Source organism: Chrysochloris asiatica, unplaced genomic scaffold, assembly GCF_000296735.1.
Source record: "Chrysochloris asiatica unplaced genomic scaffold, ChrAsi1.0 scaffold00375, whole genome shotgun sequence".
In the NCBI taxonomy this organism is placed as follows: Eukaryota; Metazoa; Chordata; class Mammalia; order Afrosoricida; family Chrysochloridae; genus Chrysochloris; species Chrysochloris asiatica.
This window is the reverse complement of record NW_006408893.1, coordinates 1,894,036-1,903,052: the sequence shown is the minus strand read 5'-3', so window position 1 is coordinate 1,903,052 and position 9,017 is coordinate 1,894,036. Positions and strand designations below refer to the sequence as shown.

General features: G+C 43.7%; 2 pseudogenes; both read left to right on the top strand.

Moving 5' to 3' along the window:
- The first annotated feature begins 4,546 nt into the window (after positions 1-4,546).
- Positions 4,547-5,050, top strand: LOC102838693 (annotated as a pseudogene).
- A 424-nt stretch (positions 5,051-5,474) lies between these two features.
- LOC102838324 lies at positions 5,475-8,271 on the top strand (annotated as a pseudogene).
- Positions 8,272-9,017: the final 746 nt, after the last annotated feature.

Sequence of the window (9,017 nt, the reverse complement as noted above, 5' to 3'; positions counted from 1 at the left end):
ATAAAACCATAAAATAAATCTCCAAATACAAAGAACAAAGGGGCAGGTTGTGGACAAGAGATAGACTATACCCCCTTATCAGGTAGGCTGGATACAAAGGAGATAAAACAAAAAACTATCTCCATGTGTGTCCAGAACCCAAGTCTCCTTGTGAGCCCTCCCTGTCAATTCAACTACCCAGCAAGGGTTGTTAACCATCAGCTACACATTTACCTCCCCATTAACTAGTTTTCAGCAGAGACACAAAATGGGTTATGTCATGTAACCCAGATGCCTCTGCAATGGAATCCATCTTGAAATCTTAGGTTCCATCATGGATATCAGATGTGCATGCAGCAAGGGAAAAAGGAGAGATGGAAATGACACATTAAGAGTAGAACTACACAAACAGGAAAGCCCACCTCTTTTTTGAAATCGAAACTACTGTCATTGTAGAACAATCTCTCCCTGTTGTAGGTTAATGCACTGGACTGCAAAGTCAGTTTGAACTACAAGGTTGGGCGGTTCAAGCTCACTAACTGCTCCTAGGAAACCCTGTATATGGTCGTTATGACTCCACGGCACTTAACCAAAACACAACATAAATACATGTTAGGCTTTGAGCACAGAGATGATGTTGCCTTTGGCACATCTCCTCTGCAGGTAGTCTTTTCTTATAAACCTCTCTCTGGTGTGGCGCTGTGGGTTAATGCGCCAGACTGCAAAGCCGTTTGAACGTCAAAGTCGGCGGTTCAAGGTCACCAGGTGCTCCTCGGAAACCCTATACAGGGTCGGAATCAACTCGATGGCACTTAACAACATATTATATTTCAAGGAGCTTTAGTAGGGTAGTGGTTACAAGTCGGGCTGCTAACCTCCACTAGCCTCAAGGTCAGCAGTTCGAAACTACCAGCTGCTCCGCGGGAGAAAGATGAGGCTTCCTGCTCCCATAAAGATTTACCGCCTTGGAAACCCTATGCAGGGTCACTATGAGTTGGAACAGACTCCACAGCACATAACCACTACCAGTACCATACTATGTTTCGGAGTCTTGGCATGATGCTGTAGGATAAGCACTGGACCACAAGGTCAGTTTAAACTTCAAGGTTGGCAGTTAAAACGCACCAACTGCTCCTTGGAAACCCTATACAGAGTCACTAGGTGTTGGAACCGACTCAATGGCAATTTCTGGTCTTCTGTAGCCTGACTTGGTAACAGTTTCATTTGTGTAAAATTACCAGTCTCCTTTACACACACCTGTATGAAGAAGGAAGCAAAAATAATGTCACCAGAAGTGCTATCTTCTTGTTGTTTGGTGGAAGCTTTAGTTTTAGTGCTGCTCCCTCCTCCTTAATTCAAGGCAACTTCCTGTGCCTCTAGCAAGCTCAGTAACTCTTTAGCTTATTGGTGCTCACGCTGATCAGAGCTCTGATAGTGATGTAAACTGGTTGGGAAAGAGGCTTGGAACGTTTTTGTAAACCTTAGTACTCTAGCCATCCCAGAAATTCAGACAAGTCTGTATATGCTTAACTCCAAAACCTTAAGGTCAGCGGTTCGAAACTACCAGCTGCACCGCGGGAGAAAGATGAGGCTTTCTACTCCCGTAAAGATTTACACCCTCGGAAACCCTATACAGGGTCGCTATGGGTCGGAACCGACTCGATGGCACATAACAACAACAACAAGGAACTCTGGTAGCGTAATGTTTACGAATTGGGCTGCGAGCCGCAAGGTCAGATGAGGCTTTCTGCTCCCGTGAAGATTTACAGCCTTGGAAACCATGTACACTATGAGTCGGAACCGACACCACGGCACATAATAACAACAATGCTTAATTCTAGTTATCTATTTTGTCTCCATTTTTGTTGATTCTGACTTAGAATGACCCCCTTTTCTTTAGTCCCCTAACTCATCCTTCATTATCACTATTTGGGAGGTCTACTCTGGTAACGTAGTGGTTACGAATCGGGCTGCGAACCGCAAGGTCAGCAGTTCGAAACTACCAGCTGCTCCGCGGGAGAAAGATGAGGCGTTCTGCTCCCGTAAAGATTAACAGCCTCGGAAACCTTGTGCAGGGTCCCTATGAGTCTGAACCGACTCCACGGCACATAACAACAACATGGTTAGAAAGAAGCTCTGGTAGTATAGTGGTTATGAATTGGGCTGTGAGCCACAAGGTCAGCAGTTCGAAACTACCAGTTGTTGCGCTGGAGAAAGATGTAGCTTTCTGCTCCCGGAAAGATTTACAGCCTTGGAAACCCTGTATAGGGTTGCTATGAGTCAGAACCAACTCCACGGCACATAATAACAACAACAACATGGTTAGAGGTTTACCTTATTTGTTTACTGTTTTCTGGGGTGGGGGGGACTCCCTTTTTTTCCCAAGTTTATTTCTGTCTTAGGAGAGAAAAGACTCTCTGTCTTCAAAGATGGGGCTTCTTTTATTAAGTCTTTAACAAAAGTAAACACAGATCACTTGGGTGAGGGAAATCTCAGCCACCATGATGAGTTTCCAAAGTTCTAGCTCCACATGGGAATAGAACAAAGCAATCTCCTCCCACAACCATGGCTGATGGCAGCTGACATACATCACATCTGCATGCCCAACCTCTGGAGAGCAGGGAGAGGACTAATGCAGATAGGAATGCTTACAGTCTCTGAGGCTCTCAGTGTTTTAAAAGTGTATCCAGGAATGTTCCTTCAAGAGCTGGCTGGGAGAAGTGACTCAAAATCCTCTTTTAAATATACTGTTTCTAACTCAGGCAGGTCAGTTGTCAGAGGTGCATGAAGGTCTCAAGAAAAATTGACATCTGAACAGTTAAACCTAGGCACAAGATGGAATTAAGCTCCTCCTGGATGGAGTCATTCACAGGCAAAAAGCCTTCAGATTTTATTCTCTACAGAATTTCTCTTAGCACCACATCTCGAATTTTAGATTTGTTTGTTTCCAGGTTTTAATTTTATTATTATTATTTTTTAATGTTTTACTGTGAATTATGTGATAGTTTACATGGGAGAACATTAGTTTTACACTCATACAAATTTTAGATTTTTAAAAATCATAAATATGAATTAGTTTTGTCTTCAAATGGTACCCATAGATTCGCATGCTATATTCAGATTTCCAAGTTAATAATGGTGGCCTCATTTAGAAAATATTCTTGTATACTTTTGTAGTCATAAAGAAGAGGGAAAAAATGACAACTGACAAAAATTTTTAAAAACCTTCAGAACAATGTTAATATTGAATTAACTATTTCCACTTTCTTCAGAAAGCTTTCTTAAGCCCCACATCTACACCCCAGTTCTCCTCTTTTGTGGTAATTTTCAGTTCACAAGTCTATGAGTATATTGAGCACCCATTGTGTCCTAAACATTATGCTAGGACTGAAGGCATTATACTTATAAGTCTATAATGTATAGGATAAAGATGATACATAAACACATAAGAGTCTAGTACAAAATAAGTGGTTATTAATATTTGTTGAATAAATGGCCATATGTGTCCAGGGACCAGCATAAGAGCCTTACTTTTGTTGGCATTTTTTATAATTTGTTTCAAGCATATGAATAATGGTTGGGTTTTTTTTTGGCCTTGCCTGAGGATTATATTTATTAAAGAAATATTTATTAGGAGAATATATTTAAGAAAACAAATCTATAAATTTCATGTGAGCATTCTTACACAATTAAGAGAGAAATCAAGAACACCTGAATCATAGGACTTGAGCAACTTATAAGAAAATGTTAAAGCTACTTGTGTCTCTTTATTTTCAATTCCTATGAGGAAAAGTGATTGCCCATAAAAAGAAAGTTATTACCCCCATCTTCCCATTCATATATGTATGAATTCATTATTTCACAAAAACATGTTAATACAAAAGTGTTAAAGGTTCAAAATTCAGCTAAATGTACAAGGTATTAATGGGTTTACGCCACACGAATAACTCTTGGTAGTGAGATATGACATTAATTAGTTATTTTGGATACTTCAGACTGGGAATAAGAATTTGACAATCCTTGACCAAATTTCTACCTGGGCTCCAGTGTTTCAAGGTAGGGATACTGAGTTTCTTGTTTCTGTTGTTAAGTACCGTGGAGTCGGTTCCAACTCATAGTGACCCTGTACAGGGTTTCTGAGGCTATAAATCTTTATGGGAGCAGACCGCCTCATCTGTCTCCCGCGGAATCGCTGGAGAGTGATAAATGATCTAATAGTTATCATACATATATACAGTATTATATAGAGTGATCTAATGTCTGACTAGAGGCTCTCTGGAGATCACTGTGCACAGAACTCTAATTTCTAGATAGCAACACAGGGTCCTCATTGAATTCTTCTCATTCCTCATATAAAAGCTCACAATCATCTGAACCATCTAAAAAAAGGAAACTAAACAGCAATGCCAGCAAGAGTCAGCAGGCCGCAGGGCCAAATTTTGACTTAGAGCCAAGATCTCCTACCTGTGAGCCATCATCTTCTCATGCTTTCCCAAAGAAGCAGGTGAAAGATTGGGTACGGCATGCATATTTCACTAACGTCAGAACCGTAAAGGGAGTAGTGGTTATGTGGGAAACCAATGCTGCATGTTTACACCTGCAAAATACTCTGCGAGCCTTTGAAGCTGAGCTTTCAAATGAGAGCAACATTAGTTCTACTCCCAATATAACTAGCAGAAGGCCCCAAGTCTGGATGGAAGAGGCAGAGGCTGAAACACCTAAGCTTGTCCTAGAGGTGGAACAGAATGACAATGAGGAGAGGCCCCGCATAGCCACCCCGGAGTGTTTGGTAACAATGGAAAATGGTTTTCACTGCATGGCCTGCTGCCATGTAATTCCATCCAAAGAGGCCTTGTTGGAGCACGCCAGACATGGAGTAAGGGAAGGATTCAGTTGCTGCGCATTCTACCAAGCGGTGTTTAAAATGCAATGGCGTGTTTCAAATTTGTGGGGACCCAAACAGAAAGACCTGGTGTGCCAGCGTCTCCAAATGGTGTCCTTAGTGGCAGATACAGAAAAAATACAGAGAACATCTCAAATACTCCAGAAGCAGTTGCACAAGGAAACTTAGGTGCTGCTGAGGGTGGAAGAAAAACTGTGTGAAATCATGAGGCTGGAGAAGAGGCAGAGAGAAACCCATAACGAACAGCCAAGGGAGAAATGCTTAAAGAGATCTCACTAGATGGCTCTTAGACCTCCAAAGAACAATCAGTAGACTGAGGGTGATCATACTCCTTCCATGAAATCTTCCAATGAAGTCACAAATTTCATCCAATTCTACATGTTCCAACTACACCAAACAACACAGGGTCCAGGAGCTAGTTTACCAACAGAGGATCGGACTGTTGACTTCAGAGGCCAACACAAGTTCAGAGCAACACCATGGCCCAGGAGGAAAGGAGGAAAACAGATGTCAATAAGAATTGACATCCTTATCTGGATGTCAATTCTTCAAGATGCTAAAGTTGGGCCAAATTTTGGTTGAAGAGTAGAGCATGGTTTCAGAGGGCGGTAAAAAAAAAAAAAAAGAAAGAAAGAAAGAAAAAGAGGGAAGTGGGAGGAGGGCACAGGAAAGGTAGCTCTAAGACCTGGCAGAGGATAAGAGACAATAGTAAGATGATTGGGTGTATCTTCATACAGTGTCAAGGAACCTGATCAGACAAGGCCAGGGAATTCTGATGGAGCAGAAGAAAAGGATCTAATATCCCCACAACCAGGTGCTGTATGTTCTCCCTCCATCTCAGCATGCAGAGGGGCCCATGAAAAGAGGACCTACCAAGAAGAGAAGAGGATCTGCTGTTAGAGAACTTCGACACAGTTATAGGCAAGGCTGACATCATCCTGGTAGAGTTCTATGCCCCATGGTGTGGCCACTGCAAGAAGCTCAGTCCTGAGTACGAGAAGGTGGCCAAGGAGCTCAGCTGGGGCCCACCACAGAACCCCCTGGCCAAAGTCGATGCTACTGCAGAGACAGACCAGGCCCAACAGTTCACCATCTCCGGCTACCCCACCCTGGACAGCTTTCATTGAAGGAAGCCCTTTGACTACAATAGCCTAAGGAAAATTATGGCATAGTGGACTACATGATGGAGCAGGCAGGGCATCCCTGTAAGGCTGGCATGGGACTGAAGTAGCTGCAGGAGTACATAGAGGGCAGAGATGATGTCATCATCATCAGTGTCTTCCAGGGGGACAGTGACCCAGCCTACCAGCAGTACCAGATGGCAGTAACATCCTTATTGAAGACTACCGATTCCACCACACCTTCAGCACCAGGGTCTTCAAGTTCATGAAAGTCACCCTGGGTAGGCTTTTGGTGATATAGCCCGAGAGGTTCCGGTCCTGCTTTGAACCCAAGAGCCTTGAAGATGGACATTCAAGGCTCCACAGAAGCCTCTGCAACATGCCTTCCCACTTGTAGGTCACCAAGAAATGCTACTAAGGCCAAGTTCTACCTCCGATGTTTCCTGGTGGTGGTCTCCGTCAACATGGACTTCAGCTTTGATGACAGAGCTGCCACACAGTTCTGGAAGAACAAAGTCCTGGGGGTGGCCAAGGACTTTCCTGATTACACATTTTGCATCACTGATGAGTAGTACTATGTATGGGAGGTGAAGGATCTGGGGCTGGGCGAGATGGGGAGGATGTCAACATGGCTGTGCTGGATGAGGGGGGGTGGAAGTTTGTCATGGAGCCCACTGAGTTCCATGCGGATGCCCTGTGTGAATTCGTGAAAACCTTCAAGAAAGGAAAACTGAAGCCAGTCATTAAGTCACAACTAGTACCCAAGAAGGAGCTCTGGTAGCGTAGTGGTTACGAATTGGGCTGCGAACCTCAGGGTCAGCAGTTCGAAACTACCAGCTGTTCCGCGGGAGAAAGATGAGGCGTTCTGCTCCCGTAAAGATTTACAGCCTCGGAAACCCTGTATAGGGTTGCTATGAGTCGGCAGCACATAACAACAACAACAACAACAGTACCCAAGAATAAGGGGCCAGTCAATGTCATGGTGGGGAAGACCTTTGAAGGCATTGTGCTGAACCCCAACAAGGACATACTTGCAAGCAGCATACACTGCAAGCAGCTGGAGCCAGTGTACGCCACAATGGGCAAGAAGTACTGTGATCACAAGGGCCTGGTCATCGCCAAGATGGATGCCATGGCCAATGAAGCCACCAGCGACTGCTACAGGTGCTCAATAAAGACTTGTTAATTGTTGAAAAATGATTGAATGGGTTACAGATGATTCTGCACAATATGCAGGCAACACTCAAAAGTAAACAGAAGCAGCACTATAGCCCCTTTCTGGGACTATCTTGAAGGACACTGGTGAAGGGAATTCCTCTCAATGGAAAAAATGTCGAGCAGTGCCTCTGATTGTTTGTTCTGCTTGGAAGAAGAAATGGCCAGATGTGTGACTGTATTCTGATTCATGGGCTGTTGTCAATGGTTTTTCAGGATGGTCAGGGACTTGGAAGGACATGATTTGAAAATTGGTGACAAGGAGGTGTGGGGATGAAGTGTATGGACATACCTCTCTGAGTAGACAATCATGTGAAAATATTTGTCTCATGTGAATGCACACCAAAGGGTTACCTCAACAGAGGAGGATTTTAACAACCAAGTAGACAGGATGACATATTCTGTGGAAACTAATCATGTTCTTTCTCCCGCTACTCTTATCATTGCCCAAAAGACTCATGAACAAAGTGACAGAGATGGAGGTTATTCATGAGCTCAGCAGCATGAACTTCCATTCACCAAGGCTGGCTTCACTACATTCACTGCTGAGTGCCCAATTGGCCAGCAGGAGAAACCAACACTGAGTCCTAGGTATGGGACCATTCCTTGTAGAGATTAGCCAGCTACCTGGTGGCAGGTTGAATGTTGTTGTTGTTAATTGCCATTGAGTCAGTTCTGACCCTGTATAGGGTTTCTGAGGAGCAGCTGGTGAGCTTGAACCATCAACTTTGCAGTTCAAACGGCTTTGTAGTCTGGTACATTAACCCACAGTGCCACACCAGGCAGGTTGAATACATTGGACCAATTCCATCATGGAAATGGCAGCATTTTTTTTCTTACAGGAATAAACACTTACTCTGGATATGGATTTGCCTTGTCTACACACAATGCTTCTGCAAAAAACACTATCTTACGGAATTCCTTGTCCACTGTCATGGTATCCCACATAGTTTTTCTTTAGATCCAGGGACCCGCATCGCAGCAAATGATGGATGGCAATGGCTCATGGAATTCACTGGTCGCACCATGTTCCTCATCATCTGGAAACAGTGAAACAATGGAAAGGCCTTCTAAAGGCACAATTACAGTGCCAACTAGGCGGGAACACCTTGCAGGGTCCGGGCAATGTTCTCCAGGAGACTGTGTATGTCCTGAACCAGCATCCAATATATGGTGCTGTTTCTCCATTTGCCAGGATCCATGGGTCCAGGAACTAAGGGGTGGAAATGGGAGCAGCACCACTCACTACTACTCCTAGTTGCTCAGTTGAACAATTTTTGCTTCCTGTCACTGCAACCCTATGCTTTTTGGGTCTAAACGTTTTCGTTCTGAAGGTAGGAATACTCCCGCCAGGAGACACAGTACTGATTCCACTGAACTGGAAGTTAACAATGCCCCTGGGTCATTTTGTACCCCTCATGCCTCTGGATCAACAGGCAAAGAGAGTTACTGTGTTGGGTCATGTGATTGGTCCTGATTACCAAGGGGAAATTGACTTGGCATTATATAATGGAGGTAAAGAAGAATATGTGTGGCATCCAGGAGATTCTTTATGATGTCTTTTAGTACTACTATGTCCTGTGATTAAAGACAATAGTAAACTACAACTACCCAATTCCAACATGAAGATTAATAGCCTAGACCATTTAGGAATGAAAGTTTGGGTCATACCCCCGGGCATAGGACCATGACCAGCTGAGGGCAAAGGGAATACTGAATGGGTAGTTGAAAAAGGTAGTTCTAAATACTAGCTATGGCCATGTGACCAATTGCAGATACGAGGGCTGTAATTATTATGA